At 40.2% G+C, this 7714-nt stretch overlaps 2 pseudogenes; both read right to left on the bottom strand.

The window, feature by feature from the left end:
- Positions 1-287: 287 nt before the first annotated feature.
- Positions 288-2729, bottom strand: LOC143878837 (L-type lectin-domain containing receptor kinase SIT2 pseudogene; annotated as a pseudogene).
- Positions 2730-5726: 2997 nt separating this feature from the next.
- Positions 5727-7714, bottom strand: LOC143878836 (L-type lectin-domain containing receptor kinase IV.2 pseudogene; annotated as a pseudogene).

Below are 7714 nucleotides of genomic sequence, written 5' to 3'. Positions count from 1 at the left end.
TATTAGCTTGGAGAAAGAGCCAGGAAAATTGCTATTTCAAACATCACCCTTCAAGGCCCCATGTAATTTAACGCCTTTACACTTTGTGCTATCAACACTTCACAATTTAATTAGCTACATGCTATAAACATCGTATTCCCATTTGATAAGTACACCCCCTTCAAATTTAAAACAATTCAAACTAAATTTTGATATTGGCACTCTCCACAAGCGATAAAATTTTTATACTCGAGTTTTGATAAAGACACCATTAGAAAATAGGGGTTTTCTTATGGCGGGGCCGGGTATTACACTTTCTTCACAGCAACTTCGACTTTGGAGGATGGTAACACCCCTTTGTACACCCTACCAAAACCTCCTATGCCCAGAAGCTCTGTGTCTCTAAAGCCTTTGGTGGCTATGAATAGATCCTTGTAGGAGGACCTTTGAGGCCCATACTCGTACTCCCAATCCTCGATTATCCCTGCGAATTTGATCTTCCTTCTCACAAAAAAAACACTTGTGACAGTCACCAACATGAAAATTGAAGTAATTGTGGGTAGTCCAACTGTCAATAGTTTTGATTTCATCTTGGGACCTCTACGAGGAAGTTTAGGAAGGCATGAAAATCGAGGTCTTGAGCTTTCCCATTCATCTGAAAGCTACATCCCAGAACATAATTTGATGTTAGTATCAATCATGTCGAAAAAGAAAAACCCAGGTACATATTTCTAACAATACCGATGAAAGACTAACCATCGAAGACAAGAGAGGGCAATTAGGCTTTGGTGTCTTAACTGGAGATATTGTGACATCAAGTTTCTCATCACTACCATTGTACTCAACCCAAACCTGCATTGGTTCTCCACTTAGAAGCCTTAAGTTCATAATCCCACCATTTTCATTAGTATAACAAGCTGCATGGGCCGAATTAGAAGAATTTAAGCTGTTGATATCAATTCCGACATGGTCATCGTCAATATTCCCAAATTGTGGGTCCTGGATGGTATCAAACTCAACGGCAAGAAAATGAAGAGACCTATATATGTGCTAGCTAGAGCTCCAGGGAGCCCTCTCGAGGGGGCGATGACGAAGGCCATCCCGTGGCTGAAATCAGTATACTGGGAGCCAATTGCAAAGACGAAAGTAGTAGAAAAGGAGTAAAGGTACCATTGGTAGAATCCTTAAATTGAAGAGGAATGGAGTAAAAGGCATGACCCTTGCATTCCTTTGTATTGTTGGTTAGCTGCAAGAGGCCGTTGGGGGTGATTCCTGCTATGCCGTCGAAGCTTAGATCTGTGGATGTAAACATCATTGTTAGAAGCTGAAACTTTGATGAGGATGAGAAACAGTAAGATCTTGGTAAACATGGCTGACATCCTGCAAGCAATTCAAAAAGTCATTCAAATATTTTTCACTTGTATTCTATAAGTGAATCAAAATATCATCTTTTACAGCTATACGTCAGCATCATAACATGGGAAGAGTAAATAGTTGCGATATTTATATAATACCATATTTTTATGATGACAGCACTCTTCATTTTACACTATTTTACAAAATTTCCTGATGAGTGATGAGCTTGTTGAATCTTTAATTAGGAGCTCTTTTTGCGAATTTGAATTTGCTGATTTTAATAGAGGAACCAACAAAATAGAAAATCATAGGAGAGGGCTTTTTGTTTTTAGGAGGAACAAAAGAATTATTATTATTTTATTTGTGACTTAGGTCTAATAAGTTACCGGTCCAAATGAGCTACCTTTAAGTGATAAGAACTAAAAAAATTAAAATAAAGACTTAGCCAATATACATTCACACCTTCAAATACAAACTGATAAAACAAAACAAAGCAAAAAAGAGTAGGAGAAGTCTTCTGGTTTTTAGTAAGAACAGAAGAATGCTTCTTTTTTATTTGACTACTCAACACCCTTTAAATAAAATTATGCGTCTCCTCTTAGAGAAAGTCTAAGCTTTCCCACACTCACTTCAACCTAATTGGGTATTCTTGTCATTGAATTTCAACCTAATTGGGTATTCTTGTCATTGAATTTTAGCCAATAGGAAGACAGGCTTTCTAATTGATTATTATTTAGAGTGAGAGAATATGTAGAAGGTTGTGTTTAAAAGTTAATAAATAGATTAGATCTTGCGGTTACGTGATTCTCTTAATTGAAAAATAGTTAGGAATTTCTCAGAGTTGATGACGTTTTGGGGGAGAACTTTTAGGAGCTCAAATCGTTGTCTTCTAGATTGTGCATTTGTCTTAACTAGGGGGAGAGGTTTTAGGAAGGATCCGAAAACCTTTAAATGTCTCCATAGAAGAGAGAAGTTTATGGAGACTGGTATCAAGCCAAACATAATTTTTGAAGAGGAGGACATCATGGGCGCTGGGAATCGCTGGAAAAATTGCTTGATTGGTTACTTTCTTGGTCGTGGACCTTACTTCATGACGCTAAGAGAGAACCTTCTAAAGAAGTGGAACCTGAGAGGAAACCTGGAAATCTTTACTCTTCATAATGGTTTCTACCTCTTCAAAATTTCGAGCCCTGAAGATTGCTCCACCATCCTTGAATCAAATTCAAACTATTATCGCGGCCGCCTCTTCGTAGGTGGACTCCAGATACCGCCCTTGACAAGCTTAATCTATTCACTGTTCCTGTGTGGATCCGCTTGCCAGACCTCCACTTAAAATTCTGGACTCCAAATAACGTTAGCAAAATTGCTAGTGGGATAGGCATCCCAACGTACATGGATAGTCAGACAGCAGAAGGCACTCTGCTTACTTATGAGTGGGATAGGCATCCCAATGTACATGGATTGTCAGACAGCAGAAGGCACTCGGCTTACTTATGCAAGACTTTGTGTTGAGATTGAAGCAGGAGCAACCTCCCAGACTCCATTGACCTCACCACTCCATCAGGCACCATTGAGCAAGAGATACTCTATGACTGGAAACCCTCTTCTTGCTCCCTTAGCAAAACTTTTAGCCATCAGACCTCAAACTGCCATATAAAAGAACCAGAGAAGATATCAAAGAAAGAATGGCGTCTGGTTAAAAACCCGGTGGAGGATCAATTCATAAAGGATACATCCAACCCCTCCAATCCTGATGCCCTGCCCCTTGTGCATCCCCATGTCACTCAGCAAAGCTCCCTGCCTCCTACCCTTCCTGAAGAAACCATCCCCCCAGGCATCCAAACTAAGAACCCCTACTCTGTCCTTCACTCGGAAGCTGAAGATGACCCAACCTGTGACTCTGACATAGAGGCCCCCGAGTCAAATAAATCTAATGCTGGTGAAGAAGAATAGGAAGCAGGTGAAGAACACCCCCAACAGAAGAAAACGAAACTCCTCCATCAAAGAAAAACGGAAACCACAAAGGTTCACAAGTTGAGGAAGAGCCAGAGAGCGAGGAAGTTTAGCCAGAAGATGAAACACCACTTGGATCACTAGGGTCTTAAATTCACATGAGTATGGGGACTGACTCTAGAGATCATGCGTATTCTCTTCTCTCTTGCTTGTTTTGAGATTTTATTTCAAGGATATCATGTCCTTGGGCATTTCCCCCCTTCCTTAGGCATTGTTCTAAAGATTGGGGAGTGGCCTTGTTTCTTTTATTGTATCATCTTTCTTTAGTTAATATACTGGTAGAGGTCCGCCTAACCCCAGCTTACCGATCCAAAAAAGAAAAAAAAAACTGTTTTCTCCTCAGCTGGTTTATCCCGATACGTGATATAAGAGATTGTTTGGACTTTGGCATGGACGTGCACTATGGGAGAAGATCTTCTAGAAAATATTGTAAAGAGTTGCACTGATCAAGCCACCCTTACCAAATTGTAGAAAAAATCCAAAAGAAAAAACTCATAAAAAACTGTTGGAAATTTTATAGAATTTGAAAACTCAAAAGTACTTTTGCCTTGTGTTTAAAATTTAGAAGGAAAAATTCAAAATTTGGTTTCCCTCTTATTTCAAAAGCTAGTGACTTTTGAGTGCTTTTTTGGGTTTAAATGAAAAAAAGATCTTTTTAATGCCCAAAACGGTTTCCATTTTACCCCATTATTGCTGAACGTTTTTTTTAATGGCACCCCAAACGGTTATTATAATAACACCTATTAAAGTTGCAAAACCGTTTCATCTCCAACTGTCACAAATATGAATGTTGGAAGATAAACGTTCAAGGCTCTTAATGGTAGCTTTTCTCAACATTAATACCCATAAATAGTGGCTCTTTCCAACAGACACTTTGGTGTCCATAAAAAGGAGAAGAGAGTACGATTTGGGTAAGGCTAAGAGTTTTTGGGGTCTACGTTTGGGGTGGCTTTTGCCAACAGAAAAAGAAAGAGGTTTACATAGAAAAAGGGTTATGTTTTCTGGTTTTGCTTCATGTCCTTCCTTCTGTCCTTTCCGTGTCTGAGCACAGTTCTAAGGTGGTTCTGGGTGGACCAGTCAGCGAGTGCACGTGGACTGGAGTCAACTTTGGCTGTTTTATCTTAGAGCATCGGTTCGCGGATCCCGGTTGCACTGGTAGGGGCCGGATACGATTCTTAAGGAGAGTGACTAGTGGCATGACTCAGCTTTCTCTCTTCAAATCTAATTTTTCCAAACGGTTTTCATCAAAGGAGATAAGTGCAATATGTTTTTCCATGTTTTATTTCAATTATGGTTTGATTTACAGTACATGGATTTTTGGCTACGAGTTGCACTATTTTGAGGTCGAGTAACATGTTTTCGGTTCAAGTAACCTGTTTTAGGTTTGAAAAACTTGTTTTGACTTCGACTATCTGTTTTTGGGTTCAATTAAGCTATATATCATTTCTTCAATATTTGTTTATAAGATCTGTAGAAATCCGATCCGTCCATTATATCCAACAATCTTAAGAACCATAATATTTAGGCTTCTTAAGATATGGATTTTTCCAACAAAAACTTTCCTGGAAAATATTCTTTTCCATACTAGCTTTTCCATAGATCCAAACAAACCCTCAGACATGATTTTTTTTCCCAAGAATATTTTCTTATCCAATGGTGAGGAACAGTTGGAGAGGGACAGATACAAGAGGGAATGGGGAGAGGGCAAGAAAAGCTTGAAAAACCAAGAAACCAAAAACTCCACCCAAAGTCTGATCGACTTTTTCCTGATTTTTTAGCCATATTTCACCCTCAACTCATAGGTGCTCTCTCAAATCTTTCCTTCTCCCACCCTCAAAACCCCTCTCTTACCACTTGGACACACTAATTTTTTTCCTGGCAGTCACACATGGCCTTAAATGAAGATTTCTGCATGAATAGGAAGAAACATGCATTTAGCTGTATAAAGTCGAAGCAACTGAAGCCCCTATACAATCATCGTGGAGTCTTTTTCACATTGGATCAAAATAAATTATCAAAATGAGACAAGTCAGTACTCATGATAAAATCACTCTATATGGATATCTTTGTTACACCATAGAAAAAAAAAACACCATTTACAACGAAGTGAATTCAAAACAAGGCATTGTACTTAAAGCCGCCCATGTTCGTTTTAGATTATGACAACCGATTATCAATCACAAACGTATTATTGGACTCAAAATTACTTTTAATTTTAAGTCCAATAATCGGTTTCGTAATGACAATCCCTTGTTGCAATCTAAAACGAAGAACTTCGGTGATCATATACAAAGTTCATTAGCTCTACCAATTTGTCTGAATCAGCGGCCTCCACCTCTGGTGAATGGCGACTCCGAATCCGTAGTAGGATAAGACCCTTATTCCTGTTCCACTGCTATAACATTGGCCCCAATTCCATCTGATCTATAGGGAAAAGGAGCTTGGCCTTCCAAAAACTGCACTACTTGCCTCATGCTAGGCCTATTTTCCGGAAAAGGTTGAGAGCAAAGCAAAGCAAGCTTTAGTACCATCTCCATTTCCTCCACCACATAATCCTCTCCTAATTTCGGATCCGTGGCCTCTAAAATCGCCCCTCTTCTCTCACATTCTTGCACCCAATCCACCAAGAGAACCTTCTCAGGTGGCACCTTTCCTTCTATCGGCCTCCGCCCACCAGCAACCTCAAGCATAAAAGCCCCAAAAGCAAACACATCGGTACTTGCAGTTGCCTTGCCAATTCTAGACAACTCGGGTGCAAGATACCCAAAAGTCCCCACCATATGGGTTGTTTGAGGATCACTTCCATGATCATACAATCTTGCAAGGCCAAAATCTCCTAATTTCGCATTCAATTCATTGTCTAGTAACACATTGCTGGCCTTGATATCTCTGTGTAGGACTACTTGAACCCATCCTTCATGCAAAAAAAGCACCCCTTCAGCTACATCTTTGATAATTCGAAATCTTTGATTCCAAATATGCAAAATCTTTGGCTCATCAAATAACAACTTGTTCAAACTACTATTTGGAATGAAATTATAAACCAAGAGCAGCTCTCCTTTACGGCGGCAATAACCTTGGAGTCTTACCAACTTCGGATGCCGAATCCGGCCGATGCTCGCAATCTCGGCAATGAATTCCCTCATTCCTTGTCTGGATTCGTGAGAAATTCTCTTCACCGCTTCGACTTTCGATGTTGGTATTTGGTAACACCGCTCGATACACCATACCGAAACCTCCAACACCCACAAGCTCTTTCTCTCTGAAGCCCTTTGTGGCTATGAATAGATCCTTATAGAAGAACCTATGAGGACCATATTGGAGTTCCCAATCCTCGAGTATTTCTGCAAATTTCTTCCTCCTTCGATATGCAAAGATTGCACTAAATAGGGTCATTATGAAAAGAAGTACAGAGATTATGGGCAACCCAATTCTCAAAGCTCTTCGTTTCCAAACAGACGATCCAATGTGAGGAAGCGGTGGAAGGCTCGAAAGATTGAGTGCATTAGCTTCCCCATTCAACTTAAAGCACCATCCCAAAACATAATGAGATGTTAGCATTGACCCCGTAGAAGACGAGAATCCGACATACATGGGATCTTTGATCACAGTCGAAAGATCGAAAGGCAAAGACAAGAGAGGAATGACGAGAATCCGACATACATGGGATCTTTGATCACAGTCGAAAGATCGAAAGGCAAAGACAAGAGAGGAATGACGGGTTTAGGTACATCGATAGGGGATAGTATTATGTTAAGTTGTTTTCGGACCCCATCATATTATATCCAGACCTGCATTGCATCTCCACTTTTAAGGGAAAGGTTTTGAAATCCCCCATTTTCACTAGAGTTATAACCTGCTGGAGAGGATAGAGTTGATCCCAAGCTGTTTATATCAATACCCACTTGATTGTCATTATGTCCCCGAATTCCGTGCTTTCGATTGTGTCAAGCTCAACTCCAAAGACATGATTAGAAGAATTTCCATTGTTGGTAGTATTGAAGAGGCCTAGATATTGGCTGGGTAGAGCTCCGGGGAGCTCTTCTGACGGAGCGATGAGAAAGACAATCCCGTGGCCGCTCAAAATGGGATCTTCATGGAGAATTGCGAAGACGAAAGTGGTAGAGAAAGAGAAAACATTACCATTTGAGGTGTTGTTCGAGTTGAGAGGAATGGAATAGAAGGCATGGCCTATCTCTTGCTGGGTATCGTTTGTTAGCCTCAAGAGGCCATCGGGTGTTATCTCTGCTATCCCTTTCAGGGTCAAGTTAGAACTGAAGAATCCATTGTAGGTGAAATCATCGTCCTGGCCTTCTGAGGCTGCAAGGTTGAAGAGAACAAACAACAGTAGGATCTTAGACAACAT

Source organism: Tasmannia lanceolata, unplaced genomic scaffold (assembly GCF_043159265.1).
Source record: "Tasmannia lanceolata isolate RefF3 unplaced genomic scaffold, GAP_Taslan_0.1 ptg000006l, whole genome shotgun sequence".
NCBI classification, from domain to species: domain Eukaryota; kingdom Viridiplantae; phylum Streptophyta; class Magnoliopsida; order Canellales; family Winteraceae; genus Tasmannia; species Tasmannia lanceolata.
This window is presented reverse-complemented; position numbering and strand designations above follow the sequence as displayed.